The sequence below is a fragment of the Ambystoma mexicanum genome, chromosome 4q (genome assembly GCF_040938575.1).
Source record: "Ambystoma mexicanum isolate Mex_15411 chromosome 4q, UKY_AmexF1_1, whole genome shotgun sequence".
Classification (NCBI taxonomy): domain Eukaryota; kingdom Metazoa; phylum Chordata; class Amphibia; order Caudata; family Ambystomatidae; genus Ambystoma; species Ambystoma mexicanum.
The window spans coordinates 205,284,816-205,305,501 of NC_090928.1; positions in this window are offsets into that span (position 1 = coordinate 205,284,816).

The following is a 20,686-nucleotide window of genomic DNA, read 5'->3' on the forward strand; positions in this document are numbered from 1 at the left end:
GCAATAAGGGCCCAGGTAAAACCAATGCAAATCAGAGGCCTACAAAGGACCCACCCATGCACAACACGCCCTCCCCAACACCATTACACCAGCAGGAGCAGGGAGAGACAGCAATAAGGGCCCAGGTGAAACCAATGCAAATCAGAGGCCTACAAAGGACCCACCCCTGCACAAAACACCCTCACTATCACCATGCTGCCATTTGGAGCCGGGAGTCTTGATGTTGACTTCTACCTGCTGCGCCTGGAGCTACAGAGGCCAGCCAACCAGGCCACGGTCCTGGGAGCGCAGGGGGTGGTGGGGATGAGGAGAAGGAGGAGGAGAGCAGCACCAGCAAGGCGGCCAGCCATCCTCAGGGTCAGGCCAACACCCTGGGCCCTGACTGATGGGCAGTTGGTGACGGAATATTGGCTGGACAGGGCAACCATTACCCAGTTTCTGGACACAATCCAGGGCGACATCGGCAGCCACATAGCCACCAGCAGAGCAGTACCTCCCCTAGTGAAGCTCGTGTCTGTGCTTCAATTCCTTGGGACTGGCAGCTACCAACATACCGTTGTCATGATGCATGGAAACGCCCAGTCCACATTCAGTGCCATGCTGGGACAGGTGCTCGATGCACTGTTGAATCATGTGAACAAGCACATCGCATTGCCAGCCACACAGTCACAGGTGCACCAGCTGAAGGGTCAATTCTATGCCATTGCCCAAGTCCTGAATGTAATAGCAGCCCTGGACTGCACACATGTGGCACTCGTACCACTCCAGGCACATGAGGTGGCCTACAGAAACCGGAAACAGTACCATTTCCTCAATGTGCAGTGACATGTGGTCCTGACCTCACCTTCAGCCACTGCTGTGCCCGCTACCCAGGATCCACTCACGACTCCATGGTCCTGCGCAACAGTACCCTGCTGGCGTACATGGAAAGGCACCAAGGGCAAAACACATGGCTGCTGGGTGAGTAGAAATGTATACCATAATGCATGTCAATCCACAACTGATGGAGCTGGTCACACACAATGAAATCCATGATTCCCAATAGGCAGCACCATTACTGCAGCATTCACATTCAAGGAGCTTGCACGACAAACCTTGGACATGTCCAACACAGCAGAACACACCCATTAAGGATGTAAAAGACATGTGGCAGCACAGTGGCATATGGAAGGCCCACCACCATAAAGCCTCCTCTGTGAGTAGCACTATGGCTCCCAACACTGACACAGTACAGAAATCCCACCCTGCCCACCCGACAGTAATGACAATCTAACCCATAGGTTGCCACATCCACAAATGCACCACACATGAGCAGACTGAGTAATGGCAATGTACATCCCACAAACACTGTCCCCAGAATGGCCAAGCAAATGCATGGAGAATAGTACAGAATAGTGACAACCAGCTAATACAACTGCAGCCAAATGGAATGGCAATGACACATGAGGCAGCCACTTCTGTCACGCAGAAGTAGATGGAAGGGCCCCCTTACCCAGTGACAAGTGAATGAGTACTGTTACATCCTGAAACATAGGCGTACCAAGTTGAGAGTACCTCATTGATTCAATTGTGCCCGTAGAACAGCACACTCCACAATGTTGTAGACCTAATGACAAGTATGGCAAAATGACACTGATGACAGAGCTCTGTATACCCACTGGACTTACCTTGTCCCAATACCGGCTTTCTCTCCCCTGCAGGTGATTCTGGATATCCCCAGTACACGTGGCTCATGACCCCTGTGCGTCATCCACACGCGGCAGCGGAGCGGGCATACAACCTTGCCCATGCTCTTACACGGATCTGCGTGGAGAGGGCATTTGGACTGCTAAAGGCACGCTTCCGGTGCCTCGACCGCACGGGAGGGGCAATGATGTATGCACCAGAAAAAGTTGGCAAAATTGTACTGACATGTGCCATGCTGCACAACATCTGCTGTCGCAGAAATGTGCCACTGCCTCCTGATGCTCATGTGCAGCCACCCGAGGATGGGAGTGAGGGTGATGACGTGCCAGAAGGTGTTGCACATGCACAAAGGTTTGGGCCGAGGGAGGGGAGGTTGGCCAGACATGGACTGATTGATGCATTTTTCTAACACGGGTGATGGGTAAATTGAACAGATGTCACTTCAACATTAAATTGGATTTTTCAACAATCACTACTGTCCATGCTTTGTGATTTTTCAAACATGATTTATTTTCAGTCCAACAAACCCCCTTCCCCCAGTGAACACCCAGCACACAATCCCCCTCCCCCCAGTGAAGACCCAGCACACAATCCCCCCTCCCCCCAGTGAACTACCCACAACTGTGCAGATAGGTGCATGTGTCTTATCAGGGCACCAACAACGATGCCATGCACGACTAGGATGGTCGTGGGCGCTTTCCTTTTCCAGGCCCCTCTGGTGTGCGTGACGTCAGGTGGCGCATAGACCGACGCCTAGGAGATGGCTCAAGGGAACCCTCCGTGGGTGTGGTTGATGTTGAAGGGACTGACCCGGTGGCCTGCATGTGCTGTCGCATGAGGTTGTTTCCCTCCTTTGTTTGCTCAGCAAGTGCTGACACTGCCTTGCTCAACTCCCTCACTCGTTGTCCAAACCCTGTCAGGGCAGTGGTACATTTTTCTACGACTCTGCGTGTGCGCGCTTTGTCACGCGCTATGTATTTGCATCCATGGCGTATAGATGCACTGACAGCCTTGATGTGCCGGCTCTGCACCTTGGCCATTGATTCTACCCTGGCCTGTTTGGCCTCAATCACATCGAGTCGGCCCATCACTGCTGCCCCTGTGACGAAGGGCACCCCTGGTGTGTCATGTGCTGGCCTGCCAATTGTGCGCTGTCGGGGGGGGCTGCATGGGGACATGGCGCCGGCTTGGATTGGGCTACCAGGCTCTGAGTGCTGGTCTTCAGGGCTGCCATATGATGGCGTGTCCTCATCTGGCTGTGGTGTGCGGACACGACGCACATGCACATGTGGGGTTTGTGCTTACTGTGTGCCAGGCCTGGGGGTTCCCTGTGGTGTGACCATCCCTTCTGCATCACTGCTTCCGGGTGAATGCTGTCCTCCTGCATGATGAGCACGTGGAGGTGTAACTCCCACGTCGGGCTCTGATCCACAGGTCAGTCCCTCTGCATCGGGGCTGTGTCTGGTGGCTTGGGGCGAGCTGGCGGTGGCCTCCCTGCGGACATGTGGGTGCTGCTGCCGTCTGGTAGGGCTGCGTTGAGGTCAAGTGGGGAGTGGCCTGGGTCGTCTCCCTTCCGTGCGGCCTCTTTATGGGGTGGTGGTGCTGGTGGAGGCTCGCTGCCGTGAGCGCTGTGTTGGTGTGGCCTCCTCCCCATCATCTTCGTCCTGTTGGGTTTGACGTGTGCGTGTGGGGTACATAGGGTGTGGTCTGAGTTCAATGCTACCTACATTTGTGTAATGCAGTTCATGCTAACAAGTGGGATTGAAGACAGTATCAATCACACATTCAACTTGCATTCTGTTCAGTCGCCATGTGGTGCTTGGTGTGAGTGAGTATGGAGGTACACTGCATGGGAATGTTTGAGTGACAAGATTGCATGTGTGGTTGGGGTGCACTACGCTCAGGGTTTTGGGGGTGTATTCATGCACACTCAAACTCGACGTAGCTGTCCCATGACTATGGATGTCTATCCCCTGCCCCTGACATTGATGCACTGCACGTGCAGGGTCGTCAGGCAGCACTACGGTTCAATGGATGTAGGCCTCACTTATGGGTGTCTGCAGTTCCTCACACACATTTCTTCACATTCATTCACTCAGGGTCTGCATGTGTGGTACTTTCAGTTGCATGCATTTGGGGGTGGGACTCACCTGCAGTTGGATCGATGCCAGTGCCTGCCTCCGCTCCACCAATTCCCTTGATGGTGCCAACATCTATCAGGGCAGTCATTTTCTCCTTCCAAGGTATGAGTTTGGGTGGGGGTGGTGGCCCTCCTCCAGTGCATCTGCTTGCACTCCTGTGCTGTGACAGGATGCCACGGACTCGCACACGCAGGTCGTTGAGGCGCTTGCGGCAATCCTCCCCATCCTGGGACACGCGCCCCACAGCAGTGACCCTTTGGCTGATGGTGTGCCAAATTTGTGCTCTGCGCTGGCCACTGGTTTTGCGCTGCTGCAGCTCCTCATGATGTGTCTCAGCCTCCTCCACCAGTACAGCTAGCTCCTGGTTGCTGAATTTGGGCTTTCTCACCCTGTCCAGGGCATTCTTGCCCCTAGTGCGCTCCTGTGACATGTTTTGGTGTTAGATGGCGTGGATGGCTTCCAGGGGCTGTGATATCCGACGGATTGTGATTTCCAAGATGGCCGCCACTTTGTTTCCCGTTCCGGCGGTGACGCGTTTCCCACGTGCTAATAGCGCACGCTCATGGCGCGTGCTATTAGCGCAAATGGCGCGCCGGATTTAAGGGTTTGCGCTATTTGCGATAACGCCATGGACCGGGGCGCATGCACGATAACTCGTGATTTGGCGGATTATCCGCCGGGGGCCTTGGCGTTAGCGCTATTTACGTCTGACTGGAAAACTGCTGCATTACCGCCGAACTCGTGATGAGGCCCTCTGTCTGCTTTACACAGACAACCTAGTGTTATTTAATTACACCTATAGTGGTCACATGTGCCCCTGAAAATGACCTAACTATCAATACTGAGCAAATTAAGGTCATGTTGATAACAACCGAGAGGGTCAAGCACTTGAGCCTTACCACTAGTTTGGGGGTCTTGGATTATGTGGAGAAATACCATTACTTGGCCCTCGAAATAAGTGCTAGACAAAATTATTCTTACCTAAAAGAGACAAAGACGGCCAAGCCGCGCCGCCTGACCCACTTGCTTGAGGTATTTATGAACCAAACAACAGGATACTCAATCGAGGGGATAATAAACCTCTATGGTCAAAGCTTCTGCCCCATGGTTTTGTATGGTCTGGACGCAGTTGCGTTGAGTGATCTGATATGGACAAACTGGAGGGACATTTTTGGAGAAGGGTATTAAAGCTCTCCTCTTCCACTTCGGTTGAATACCTCTGGTTGGAGTTGGGCTTGGTTTCCCTTAAGGGCCAAATGCTGGCAAGACTGGGAGCATTACATCTAAAAGCCAATTTGTATCCTAAATGCCAGTTGCTTGCCCTGGTGGGGGGTGCCAGTGGTTCAAAACAAGAGCATTGTAAAAGTGAATTTCAGCGGTTGAATACTAATCTGTATGCACACATAAACTGGCACCCACATTTCAAACAAGGTACCAGGTTTGTTACTTTGAAACATCTATTTAAGAGCAAACTCATGCAATGGGGCTGGGCACACAACTTTGCATATCTTTCAACCCTATGCACTTATAAATATGTCTCAAATGTCACACATCATTTTTTACAAGCACAGAGGTATTTGAGAGAGTGTCCCAGTCCAGCAGTGTGGACTCTAAGGATTAGATTATGTATTAACCAGCTTCCTCTTTTAGTCCTCAAGGTTGGATACCTTAAGATACCCTTACACACAGGGTTTGTCGCATTTGTAAAGTCCCAGGAAATATTGAAATTGCTAAGCACCTATTCACTGAATGTAAATCATTGGGAACAGTTTATTTGACAATCTTTGGCAAGTACGTGCATAAACCAGACTCGATAAAACACAAGATATTCTGGGATTATTGCCTTAATTCTGAGTCCGATAGCGTAGACATCGCCCTGTATTGGATGTGGCGTGCTATTGTGAAACTATTGCCTGCAGCAAGGACTCGTAGTAGTGAAATACTTTAAATATTTAAAATATTTTAATATTTTAATATTTGATTACTTTCCTAATCTAATGTTGTATTATTTTAATTGTGATTTATCAATCTGATATTGTGATTTATAAGGTACTCGAACGTCATTCATTTAATAATCTTTTATATTGTAACAAGTGTGACAAACATTTACATTACCCTAGAATTGCATCAAACAGAACCTGCTGTTATGGACACTGAGTCACCATGAGTTGTATTTTAAGAGTTTTTTGCAGTTTAATTTTAGAAAGAGTAGTAAATGTAAGTATAATTTACATTGTAAATGAACGAAAGTTTTTATATAATTGTTGTTTTTGAAGGTTCTTATACAATCAGATACAAATAAAACAAAATAAAAATAAAATACATGTCATGTAGCCAGTAATGTCTGAAGGGTCCCAACAGGTAACTACGCAAACTTTGGTGCAGATTGGTGAAACCGTGTGGAATTGTATGAAGAACAAAGCTTTGCCAAACCACAAACCAACAAACAAATGTTGAATTTAGCTGAAATTCAGGGAACGGGGTGGGGTGTCCAAATGTCATGTAGCTAGTAAATGTCCAGACAGTCATAACAGGTAACTATGCAACATTTAGTGTAGATTGGTGAAACGGTGTGGAATTGTTTAAGGAACAACTCTTCGCCAAGCCACAAGCCCAGCCACAAGCCCACACATTTTCACTTTTCCAAATATAGATTTATATCAAATATGTTGTGGGTAATCAAATGTATTGGGGTTCAATCAATTTATATACAAATGTTTGGGGGTCATCAAATGTATTGGAGTTCAATCAATTTATATAAAATGTATATAACACATTTTGGGGGGTCATTACATTTATTGTGGTTCATATCAAATGTACACAAACATTAATATAAAATGTATATTTAATGTTTTGGGGGTTACCAGATGTATTGGGGTTCAATTAAATGTACTGGGGTTCGGCTACATCTATATCACATTTTTATATCAAACTTAATGAACTTCTTATGAAATGTTATATAAAACTAGCAGAAGTACCCGTTCTGCACACGGGTTCTGTAGACAGACATGACAACACTGATCCTGTAGGTCACTGTTCTGATTCGCTTATCACTTGATGTGCTTTCACCCTCAAGTAAACACTGGGAGGAGGTGAGATGTGGTATGCTGCTACATACTGGGACATTCTGTGCTCTCTCCCCACCTGTCGCCCCATCCTGAAGTGCTGCAGTTCGTTGCAGAGCATTGTGGTGCAAATATCTTGGAAACCGTGCATCCTAGGGCATGGACCTCAAGTTTTGGTACTCGTGTTAGGACCGGTCCTTCTACAACCACATTGATGTTTCGCCAATTTCAGGCAAACGTCTATTGTGTGAAGGTGCTGAAATCTGGGGAAAGGGCTGAGGTGTCCAAATGTCATGTAGCTAGTAATGTCCAGAGGGTCTTAACAGGTTACTATGCAAATTGTGATGCTGATTGGTGAAAGGGTGTGGAATTGTTTAAAGAAAAACGCTTCAGCACAAATCCCGCCAAAAACACTTTTTGACTTTTATATATATAGATTGATATAGAATGTGAACCCGTAGGCCCTTTAAGTGAGGTATCCCTCTATGGGATGGATGGGGATACAGATCTTACACTTACACCAATAATAAGACAGATTCAGGAAGTTGGCAAAACATAACTGTTTTTAATTGAAATTGTCTAAAACAGGGAGTACAACAGGCGTCAACGGACGGCCCACAGCATAGGTCATGAAGCATTTCATAAAAACGTACACTTTCATAGCAAAAACTTGTCATACGTGATGTCATACTACGTGGCAAAATAAGAAAACCTACTTGAGGTTCTGATAGGCTTATGGGAAACATCTAGGTATACTTTCTATGGGGGTATCATTGTGATTGGATCTCTAAAGTCAGGTGGACAGCAAAGCCCACCCCTAATGCAAGTCATCTTCACTGTCATAAATTACCACAAAGTTTCATTGGCTTTCAAACTATAGGGCTCTTTGCTACATGGCCCTCTACAATTGGCTGGCACATTTGTATCTTTCTGGAATATGCCACTCGCTAGCAGCATGCAAGCTGGTACCCCAGATGCTGGAGGGTTGAACTTGACCAAGCCTCCCCACCCAACCAGCCCAACATCCATCATCACTCCTGCTGTCTGTCATTCAATTAGTATTTTGAACTTGGCCATGCATGTAACACTGCGCATGAAAATTGAAGGGAGTGTGAACATGGTCTTATCTTAAAGTCTTGGTGTAGCTTGTCCAAAGTCTATTTTCATCTGACCATTTGACAGGAGACCGTGTTTTGAGCTCCTTTTCCATATTTAACACATTAAATAAATAAAACCTGGTGCTGCTAGTGTTTTTCCATTACTCCTCAAGAGAAGCTTGTCTCGATTCTCACGTTCATTGTATCTTTTTGAATAGATAATCAGTTTCTTGGCTGCCCCAACCCTTGACACCCGGCCAGAAAATCCTTTCTCGAATCTTCTCTTGCCGTCAGCTGTTTTCTTCAACTGCGCCACACTTTCAGCCCTTCTGTTTTCATGCGTCATGGAACATTCATGTTCTATACACATATATATATATATATATATATATATATATATATATATATATATATATATATATATATATATATATATATATATATATAATGGCAGCACCGCCTGCAGTCTATTCACTACGTACAGCCAGCCTTATGATTACTCAGTCTTCTTGTGTTTCAGCATCTGTACAATTATAAAACGACTTTGCATTTTCTTCAGTGCTTTCTGCACGTGTAACCTTCATTCCACACATGAAATGTTGCTCAATTCTTTACTTCGCCAACAGATTCTATAAGGTCTATTCACCTTCTTCATTAGCATTTCTTCTGGATGCGCCATTTCTGTTTAATGTGACATCACCAGCCTTCTCTTTCATTCATCTTCACACTTCTTATGTAATCTCCTTTAAAAGACTGTAATTTTTCTATGGGTACATCATATAGGGCTTTCTCAATGGATACCTTGTTCCAAGGACTCTTTGCGGTATAGGGACCATTATTGGCATTGTGCATCTCGCATTTTCCAGTTTCCAACATATATGTAATATGGGGGTTGGACTTCCGGTAGAGGCACTCTGTTCCTCCTCCACACTCACCCCTCTGGTTGATTCATCGACCACTCTTTCATCAGTCTTCACATGCAGACATCCTCATCTGAAGAAGTGCTTCTTCGGAGTCCATATCTTCCTTACTCTTTTCAGAGATCCTGCTGATTTTACATGGTCATCAACACTCCAGGTCATGAGACTACATTGTCCATTCGGGCTACAGTAGATCCATCTTCCCACATACTTCTTGTGGGTTCTTGGATACAGGAACTTTGTTCCCTCAGGTGCTAGAATATGTGCTTCTATATATCTTTTGATTTCTTCATCTGTACAGCTCTTTGAGTCCAAACCCTGACTCGACATCGATCATGATCTTCATTCCTACTTCTTTCTTTGCCGTCTTCTTGCGCTGTGTGATTATTATTCTGATCACACAAAATCCAAACATGATCATCACCAACAGTGCTCCGAGGAATTTGAAGATATTCGCCATCCATTGTGGAACCCTTGAGAAGATTGATATAAACCAGCTGTCATCTGCAATGTCTTCTACTTCATCTTCCATCTTGATGTGCAAGTTCGTCAGCATCGTTATGGCCCCTGTCAAGGTCCCATTCTCCTCATCATGAAAAGGTATGAATGTGCAACATGATTCTCCAATTTTGGCACAAACACCTTCATACATAGCTGTAATCATTTCTAGGCCATATCTATTCTGAAGAGTCATCTGTCTTATGGCTCTTAACTCTTCTTTGATAGCATTGAATCGCTTGATGGTAGTGTTGATCGTCTGCAGAAGCTCCCATCTGGTAATCGGTAACCATTTGGCATTCGCCATTGTCTGGATCCCTGGCATGAAGATCATCGCGAATACTACTGAAGTCTGATTGAACAACCTGTATTCAAATGGAATAGAGTTAAAGGCTTTTATTGATTTAGATGAAAAGTAGGTATCCCTCTTTATTCGATTGAGAAATTCAACTGATCTCCTCTTTCTTAGGTGAGCATCCGCTTTGGGAAACTCCCCAATGTTCAGGTCACTCTTTAGAATCACCTATACTGGAATATGGACGATCACTATAGAACAGAGCCCTCCCCAGTTGCTTGGCAACTTCATTTATGGTCTGGATCCACAGGCCCAGTAGTGGTCCATTATCACTACTGTTCCATCCTTCATTCCTGGTAAATCGAGAATTCGATTGCACTGCTGATTCATTCCAACCTTTCTTGTGCCATTGTTTCTGAAACATAGTTCTGCACTGGATAGAGGCACTATCTGCAGCAGGCCTCCTCTATCATCAACCCATGTCAGCAATTTTGCAATCTTCGGCTAATGTTGTTTCCATTCTTCCTCTGCAGTTTTTATAGCTGGCTCATACTATCCTGTAAGTGCTACTGTCCGACATACGATCAGGCCTTCCTCCGATCCATCTGGAAAAAGCACTGTTCTTTTTATTTGCAGCTGCCCTCTCTCCTTGCTTCTTCGTATTTCTTCATCTTTTTCTCCTTGACAATTGAGCTTTCTGTTTATTTCCCATCTGATTCCTGTTCCCTTCATTCCAGGCTGTTTATATATTATCACATGATATCTGGTGTATGCTCTCGCTCTTGTCTTCGAATCTTGCCATAATCATCTTCTTCTGCAGCTGTCCACGTGGTTACCCATACAAAGGATGCTGTTCGACCCTGGAACTGACCTACCGTATGGCAGAGTGCAAGGTACGTGAAGCATTGAGCTTTCTGGGTTTCTACTTCTATAGCTATGACTGTCTTAGAATTCCCCATATAATAAGGTAGGAGAGTATAAACATAGCAACTCTTCTTGGATATCTTTCATCCCACCTCTTTCATGTGTTGATACCACATGTTATTCCCCAAATGTGCTGTACTGTCTAGATAATTATTGAACTCATAATCTTCTTCCCTTGTGCTTCTCATGTGTCTCCCTCTTGCAAGAAGGGTGTGTGCATAATGCTCATGAAGTACATCAATAAAGGTCCTTCCTACAGGCGTAATCATAGGAACACTTGTCACAGACATGGGTGACCTTACATGTGTCACTGGTATAGGGATGATCCCAAATGGCCTAGGTCTCTTTACAACAGGTAATTTTGCATGAGTCACTGGAGTGGGAAGAATCAAAGGGACTCCTACCTTTCTTGGACCAATGAAATAGACAGTATGGATTAGCAACATTAGAAAAACAATAATAAATGCTGAACACGCATTTATTATGCACCAATACGTCAGTCCTCACCATTTGCGATTCTCTGCACGTCATTGAGTTTGCTCACCTTCCGAAACTGCTCCATTCCCAACATGTCTCATTGTGCCTGTGTTTAAGAAAGGAAAAAACCTTTTTTAATCAGGCAACTCTGTTATATGGTTAGGCAACTGCAAGATCTGTTGAACTATTGCAATAAGCAACCTCCTGATTGCAGCGCCATTTTTAGGATCGTGCAGAAAAACACATATATTAGTACTGCGCCCAACAAGAGCAGGATAAGCTCACAAAATAAAAACGAAAACAGCGAGAAGGAGCCTATGGACATCGCCATCAGATAGGACCATGGTGTTAACCAAAGAGAAACTCAGTGAGGAATGAATCAGGAAACTGCTCCTTTTTCCATTCATCAAACTCAAAGTTTAGATTTGGCATATTTAATACTTCAACACTTTCTAAAGTCCAATTCAAAGATTCCTGTGACTCGAGAACTTTGCTTATCACTCCTGCTGTAATATCTATAAAGAGTGTCTGGGGTGAGCCACAGTCCAAATGCACACTTGCATTTATTTAATCAGCAATCTTAGCATCCTTCTTCCTCGTCATCAATCGAGTCTGCAGGTACTGAACTTCTGATTCTTGTTGTGCTTCCAAATCAATGGTTGGGGGTGCATCGGTCTCACCAGCATACGGCTTGATGTTGCCCAGCTGTATCCATTCGTGTCTTTCTTAGACTTTTACTGCTGAAGGAGTAACTTTCTCCACAATAAAGGGATCACTAAAATGGGGCTTGTGCCACTTCCCTGTGAAGTTGTGCACTAGGACTGCATCGACCACAAACAATCTAGGTATAGGAAGTAGTTCATGAAGTCTGGTTGCTGAATGGTCTTCATCTGTGTCCTGAGACCGACACCTCTTGCGCTTGAGTTGACCTGAAATGACAGAGATACTAGCGGTCAGACATGTCAAATACATACGTAACTCATCTCCTAACAATTCTTCAGTCTTCTGGGCATCACTTCTGCTCCTTGATGAAGGAGACAAAGGCGTTCTCATTCACCTCCCTATCACTATCTCGTGGGGTGTGAGGTGATGGTCCGACACAGGCTGATTCCTTAATGCATGTAATGCAAGGGGCAGGCAATACAGCCATGCCGTCTTCAGTGGCAATTTGAGGTTAGCAATTCTCTCTTTGAGAAGACCATTGAGTCTCTCACATATTCCGTCCGCTTGCGGGTGATAAGCAGAAGAAAACTTGTGTTTTATACTAAGCAATAAGCTGATCTGTTCAAATACTTCATTAACATAATGGGGCTCATTGTTGGATCTCAGCACCTCAAATACTCCCCATCTGGGAAAGAATTCCCAGACTAAAAACTTTGCTGCGCAAGTGGCATCATGGTGTGTACAGGGACCTGCTTCAATCCACCTAGAAAAGTGACACACCACCACTATCATATACCTGTATGCACTACTACATACTCAGCATACCAACATAGTCAGTATGTAAATGCTGAAAGGACCATTCGGTCGAGGAATCACTCCACTGATTGTTTGCAGTGTGTGCCCAGCGGTAAACTTTTGACAGATGATACAATTTACTACATAAAATGCAACATGTTCTAACAGTTTTGGTACAAACCAGTCCTCTGCAATAGCTGCTGCAAGGCTTTCCATAGTTACATGCGCAGGGTAGTGCAGCTGTTCAAGTGCTACCCTTAACAACGCGCCAGGCATCGCTGGTTTTCCAGTGCTGTCCTGTCACCACAGTGCTTCAGAGAGGGATAAAGAACACCCCCTTTGTTTCCACAATTCTTGCTCTTACTGTGGTGCGCTGCCTTGAACTTCCATCAACTGTGTGCTTGACAAATGATTAAACCCTTCATTTACAATCATAATTGTGACAACTTTCTCTTTTACATCTGGAGTATCAAAACTTGAAATATCTGGTGAGTATGCCATCCTTTTCGCCTCTTTGTCTGTGGCTTTGTTTCTGTGAGAGATAAAGTCAGTTTGCTTAGTATGTGCTATACATTTAACAATTGCGATGGCTACTGGTAATTGTAGTGCCTTGATAAGCCTGTCCAATAATGCTGCGTTTTGCACTTCAGTGTCGTCTGCTCTGAGGTAGCCTCTCCTTTTCCAACGTGCTAGCACTGCGTACACGATTCACATCACACAGGACGAGTCACTGTACACCATCACTTCCTGCCCTGCATGTTTCTTGAGAGTGACAATAGGTGCCACTACTTCTGCTGCTTGTGCCAAAAAGTGAGACGGTAGTCTTGCACTTGCTACAACCTCAAATTCACCATTGGCTCTGTGTCTTACCACAGCTGAACCTCAATACCTTTCTGAATCAGTTTGATACATTTTTGAAGACCTGTCAATAAAGAGAATCCCCCCTGCTAGAGCATTCTCCTTTACTCATACAATATCATTATATAAATCCTCGTAATTAGCGCAATCATACACAAGCTCACCCTCTGCCACAGGCTCAGCTACAAACGTGGCAGAGTTCGCTATTTTACACCTGACTATTTTTATTGCTGAATTTGACATAACTACTTCATATGTGGAAGCCCTCTGAGATGTTGTTAAGACGGATTTCCGAACTCTGTCCTGGTGGCGCAGAAGTTCAGAAGGCCAACCTAATTACTTGGAACAGGGTAACCTCTGGACAAGCCAGACCAATCAAGGTAGCGATCGCGGCGGTCAAGACTAGGTCTCAAGAGGGGTGAGGGTGACTGAAAGCCCGCAGTGAGCACACAAAGCAAGAGCGCTGACAAACTACTCCAAACAGTTGTTATATCAAAAATAGATACACATTTATTTTAAGGCCTTTAAAATAATGACCGTAGCGAGAAAATCACAATATCACAATATTAAACCAACACATACCATATCAACACAATATATATACAAATACACAGTCGCAAGCGTTTAAAGCACGAAATATGTAGTCCACCTGCCAGGGAAGGAAAACAGGCAGTGCGATAATGCTTTCGACTCAGTTCGCCTTCATAGGCACCTAACTAGATGGAAGTCCGAGCCCTGCGAAGAGTGGAGCCTTGTGCTCAAAGTACCTGCCACGCCGGTGCCGACGGACACAAGGGGAGCTCTTTGGAGGAAGTCAGGCAGTTCACGTTAGTGCACAGCAGAAGAAGAACAGGTTCCGCAGCTCAAGCGCAGCCTCCACAGCGGGCAGAAGCAGAGCGCGAGCGCGGCAAAAGGGTGCTGTTTTTACACAGCAGGGAAAAGCAATGGGATACTGCAGGAGGGCGACCAGATCCTAGATATACTACTCACCGGTCCCCGAAGCAAGCAGACCCAGGCTTCTCCACGATAGTTTCAGCAGCTGGCAGGTTCAGAAGAGCAGGAGACGCTTTGTAGTCGTGTAGAGCAAAAAGACGTCCCAATCGACGAAACCGGCACAGTTTTGTTGCCGCACAGGACAACGGAGCGGCCGTGTGTATTCGAGCCAAATGAACCCTCCTCCCTTCAGACCTGGGGACGCCAAGCGTACGAAGCGTGGGAGAGGGACAAGGACTCGCAATACAACACAACCTGGCGGCGGTTGCAGAGCCAAACTCCTTGGTAAGCTGGTCAGTCAACTGGATGGCCCAGAGACGCTTCCGAAGGCTTACTTGGCAGGAGATGGTTGAAGATGCCGGGAATAGCTGTTCCTGCTATTCCAAAGGTCGAAGCACCAGTACAGGCCTTCTGGTTCGATCAAAGGAGGACAGGGGCTCTCCGGACGACAGCAGTGCAAAGGAGGATTCCTTCAGCGGGTCACCAGCGATTCCTCGGTCCAGCCTCGTAGTTGCAGGATACTTGGCTCCTGTATTCCTTCGTTCGTGAGAACTCAGGAGATCGACCTGGTAGTGGTGTTTCCAGCCCCCTCTTATCCACGGTTCCCTTCGCGCCAAAACGGAGGGGAGCCAATGGGAGATCCGCTCATCAAAACACATACCATACGTGGACCAATCACGGACCACGGTGGTCCCAGGCATTCACACCACCCTAGACTCTCTGGCACCCAGGATGTGTATTGGGACCAGACATCCCAGTCCACACCCTGGAGGCACACAAACGACATGTAGAAGCCCGCGAAAGCAACCACGTTTCGCGGGAAAGTACATGCCCAAATAAGGAAGGCCCCGGGTCGCCGGACCTGGGGAAGGTGAAGGGAGCAAGACGGACAGTGGACAGGACAAAGGAGCCTCGCGGCCTGGCCATTTTGGGAGCCAGGCCACCATTTTGGGTTCAGTGCAAAAACGTGCTCAGAACGCCAAAAGGAGCTCAAAATAAACAAAACGATCGCTGCCACCAGCCCAGTCCCTGAATGACTTGCACCGATCAAATACCATCCTAAAAGAGTATCTAGGGCCTGTAGAAGGCTAGAGACCCAAGAGAGCTGTAACTTAGCTTACAGTGCCCTCTTGTGTCGTGTTGCACTAAAGCTGCGACACGATAGAAGAAACTACGGGAAACCACGTTCCCCGGTACTGACTGTCTTAAGGGCATGTCAGTTTCCCCGTAAGAAAGGAGCGAAAGCCCAGAGAAGTGCGGCCCAAGGCTGTACTTCTCTGGCAAAGTCAACAACAAGGTTAAAAACAATAGCAAAAAGTTTAGGGGTTGCCACATGGAAGGAAAATTCCCTACAATTACGAAATCTTTCCTAACACTCGCCCCTCCCAGACTATGGACAGGGGGAACTAATCCACCCCTGGATGAGTCTCTTGTTCAGGTCGGTTAAACATTCTGGACAACCCATCAGCATTGCTATGTTGGACACCTGGTCTATGCTCAATAGTGAAGTCGAAGCCTTGAAGACTTATGGACCACCTAAGCAACTTTGGATTCTCCCCCTTCATGTTCATTAGCCACTTTAACGGCTTATGGTCAGTCTGCACAGTGAAGTGGGTCCCATAGAGGTAGGGCCTCAGCTTCCTTAGGGCCCACACAACAGAGAAACATTCTTTCTCTACCGTGGACCACCTGAGCTCTCTGTCCTTAAGCTGGCGACTAATAAAACCGATAGGGTGTTCCTTACCCTTCTCATCTACTTGTGATAGTACAGCTCCTATCCCAGTGTCAGAGGCATCCGTCTGCACGATAAAAGGTCTTTGATAATCAGGGGCCCTTAGGACAGGGACCTGGCACAAGGAGTCTTTTAAGCCATTGAAGGCCTTCTCACACTCGTCGGTCCAAGTTACCTTCTTGGGTTTCTTCGGAGTTGTGAGGGCAGTCAGAGGAGCAGCTATGGTACCATAGTCTGCCACAAAATTGCGATAATACCCCGTGAGTCCTAAAAAGGCTCTCACTTGGGTTTGCGTAGTGGGGGTAGGCCAGTCTTGTACTGCTTGTACTTTACTGGGTAGAGGCTGTATCCTCCCTCCACCTACTTCATGTCCAAGGTAAACCACTGAGCCTTGTCCAATCTGGCATTTACTAGCCTTTATGGTCAAGTGGGCTTTCTGAAGAGCCTGGAGCACAATCCTGAGGTGTTTCACATGGTCTTCCCAGGTGGCACTGAAAACTGCTATATCGTCCAGATATGCAAGACAGAATTCGTCCAACCCATTCAACACATGATTCACAAGCCTCTGGAAAGTGGCAGGTGCATTCTTCAACCCGAACGGCATTACCCGGAATTGGTAAAGGCCGTCTGGTGTCGAAAATGCCGTCTTCTCCCTGGCATGTTCTGCTAAAGCTATTTGCCAATAGCCAGCAGTAAGGTCAAACGTGCTGAGGTACTTGGAGGCACCCAAAGTATCCACCAGCTCATCTGTTCGAGGCAAGGGGTGGGCATCTGTCTTGGTGACAGCATTCAGAGCCCTGTAATCCACGCAGAACCTCAATTCAGAAGTGCCTGCCTTTGGAACCAGAACCACAGGACTGGACCAAGGACTACTAGAGGGTTCAATCACCCCAAGGTCTAACATCTTGTTGACCTCGGTCTTAATATAAGACCGTACTTTATCTGACATCCTGTATCCCCTACTTTTGGTAGGTACACTGTCTCCTGTGTCAATGTTATGTTTGCACCAAGGTGTCAAACCAGGGGACTGTGAAAACAGGGGGGAAAACTGCCTAAGCAAACTTTTCACCTCAGCCTGCTGATCAGAAGTCAGGTGAGGGGCCACTCGGACACCCTCAACGGAGCTATCTGAAGGACCGCTCTGGAACAGGTCGGGGAGAGGTTCTGACTCCTCTTCCTCAACGTCTGACGCCAGTAGCAGTGCTGCGATTTCGACTCTTGGGACGAAAGCCTTCAGCCTATTTACGTGGAACACTTTTGGAGCCTGTCCAGGCCTTCCAAGGTCCACTAAATAGTTCACCTCACCCAGGGGCTCCACCACTGTGTAAGGGCCTGACCATTTGTCCTGTAAAGCGCGAGGCCTTATTGGATTCATGATCAGGACTTGCTGACCAGGTGTAAAGTTGATGAGGGAAGCTTTCTGGTCGTACCAATGTTTCACCAGCGCTTGCCCTGCCTTCAACTTATCACTAGCCAAGCCCATCAGAAGTACCATCCGTTTTCTGAGCCCTAGCACATAGTCAACTACATTGGTAGTAACAGGGGGAGTGGGCATCTCCCATCCCTCCTTGACAATGGCTAAGGGTCCCCGTACGGGATGACCGAACAGAAGTTCGAAGGGGCTGAAGCCAACACCCTCCTGTGGTACCTCTCGGTAGGCGAACAGCAAGCATGGTAAAAGAAGATCCCATTTTCTTCTCTGGGGCTCCTCCAGAGCCCCAATCATGCTCTTTAACGTTCTGTTGAAACGTTCCACCAGACCATTGGTCTGGGGGTGGTATGCAGAAGAGAACTTGTAGGTGACCCCACATTCTTTCCACATAGCCTGCATATACTTCGACATAAAGTTGCTGCCACGATCGGACACAACTTCTTTAGGGAAGCCAACCCTAGTAAATATGCCGAGTAAAGCTTTTGCAACTGACTTGGCAGTTACAGTTTTCAATGGGATGGCCTCAGGATACCTGGTTGCATGGTCGACCAGCACCAGGATAAACCTATTGCCCGAGGATGTTTGCGGGTCAAGGGGACCGACGATGTCGATCCCTACCCTTTCAAATGGTACCCCCACAACTGGGAGCGGTACCAACGGAGCTTGGATTGTCGCGCCAACCTTACCAGACAACTGGCAGGAGGCGCAACTCCTGCAGTGACTTTCTACTTGCACCCCCATCTTGGGCCAGAAGAAGTGCATGGATAACCTTTGCTTGGTCCTCTTCATACCAAGGTGACCAGCAAGGGGAACTTCATGCGCCAACTGCAGGAGGAAGGGTCTAACAGCAAGGGGAACCACCAACCTCCTATGGTCTCCTTCTGTAGACTCTGTGGGCTCACTATACAGGAGTCCACCTTCCCAATAAATCCTATGCTTCCCAGGAGGTTCACCCTCAAGCTGGGAGCAGGCCTGTCTCCTTAGGCCTTCCAGAGATGGGCACTCACGTTGGCCTTTACTGAATTCGTCCCTATCAGGACCTCCTTCAACTAACAAGTCTTTTAGTTCAGGATGATCGTTGGGGTCGAATACTTCAGGCATCGCCACCTCCTCGTCAGGCTCGGGCGATTGACCAACTCCCTCCACCGCAGTGGTAGGCGAGCTCGGGGGAATATTCTCTTTCCCCCGTCTTGACTTGTAGACTCCTTTCGCCTTGGGTTGCCCCTTCGGCTGGGGCGGCGTATTGGACTTGGCCAATGCTGCCCGTGCTTGAGACCGTGTGTAGGGTCGTTCGGCAGTGTCTCCTACGAGCCCTAAAGCTCTGAGATCATTACCTAATAAGACCTTTCCCGGGACGTTTCTCTGAATGCTCACTGGAATCCTGACAGCTGTACCATTTAAAGTTAGATTAACAGGGATCACGGGAAACATACGGAGGGGGCCATCAGCCAACTTAGTGGGCATCAGAGTAGCTCTGGCAACTTCCTCTGAGTCTACCAAGGTAGAATCCACTACAGTTCGACTGCACCCACTATCCCTAAGAGCTGGAGTATCCACTCCATTGATCAGCACACTGTCTTTAAAGTAGTGCTTGGTATTATCCGGAATCCTAGCATACGCCTCTGCGACTTTAGGCTCCCAGGAACCCAGGGACACTAAAACTACCTCGGCCTCTATTCCGCTGGGAAATGAGTCCGAGGAGAAGGATGCTCCTGTAATCTCTTCTTCCTCGTAGGAGGAGAAGGCCAGATTAGCGGAGTGGACCCCCAAAGGTCTAACCTTACAACGGGGATCCCCCTTCACATGGTCAGTTGCTCCACAGGAAAAACAAGCCCCAGTGGGTCTGTTTACGTAGGGAGGCTTATTGTAACCAGAGTTCTGTTTCGGAGGCGCACCTCCACTACCCTGTGAGTTCTCTTGTGTCTTACCCTTGTTTTTCTTTTTGTGGCCCTTTTGGGAAGAAGATTTAGCAGATTCCCCACCCTCCATATCTTTGGACTTTTTCCCCTCCTCCTGCTTACCAGGATGAGTTTTGTCCTTATGGGACACTCGATGTGACACCCATAAGTCTGCTGCAATGGCCAGCTTCTTAGGATCTATCTCCTTCGAATCGGCCAAATGCTGCTTAAGCTCCGGGGAAGAAGAAGCAAAAATGTGTTCCAGCATGACAAGATTTAGCATGCCGTCGAAGGTAGAAACCTTATAGCCTTCGACCCAGCCAGTTAAGTTTTTCAAAGATTCGGCGACATAAGATACCCAAGTACCACCTTCCTTTTTCTTATACTCTCGAAAACGCTTTAAATATTGGGCCGGAGTCTTCCCAAACTTTAAAATGAGAGTCTGCTTTAACATTGCGAAATCAGCCCGCTCAGCCTTCGACATTTCCATAATGGCACTACAGCCAGAATGGGGCAGTCTACTGAGCAACCACGCAATCTTATCAGCATTGTCAACTTCCTGGACCTCGCATGCATACTCAAACGCATTCAGCCAGTCCATAATGTCATTCCTCTCTTCATACACACTGAGCAGATCTTTTGGAAACCGTGGATGAGAGGAGGCCCCAGACCCATGTCCAGGACCCTTGGATCCATTTGCAACTTGAAGCTTGGCCAGTTCCAACTGGTGATCCCTGTCTTTTTGTTTTTCTGCCTGTTCGATTTTTAGTTTGGCTATGCTGAATTCAAGCTCCTGCTGCCTAACCCGCAGCTCTCGCTTCTTGAATTCAAGCATAGCCTCCCCATCAACACTGGCAGAGGAAACATTAGACAGCTCGTCCTCCCTGTCCTCGTGGTCGCGGTGGAACAGTGCGGCGGCAGAACCGTCGGTTCTACCAGTGAGAGCAGCCCCACCACCTTCCGCACTGTCCTCAGAAGTAATAGCGTCAAGCTGCGCTTCTTGCCACGCCACGATTCTTTGGATCATTTCCAATTTCGTGCCTTGAGAGGAAACACCTCTCTCCGCACACATCTTTTTCAATGTTTCTGACTTGGAAGCATTTAAAGTTAACAACGTACTTGTTTCCATACTGTTTGATAGGACTATGGCCTTTTTAAAGTTATACTATAACAATTCACTACGTGTACTGTTTGAAATAACCTGAAATGCCT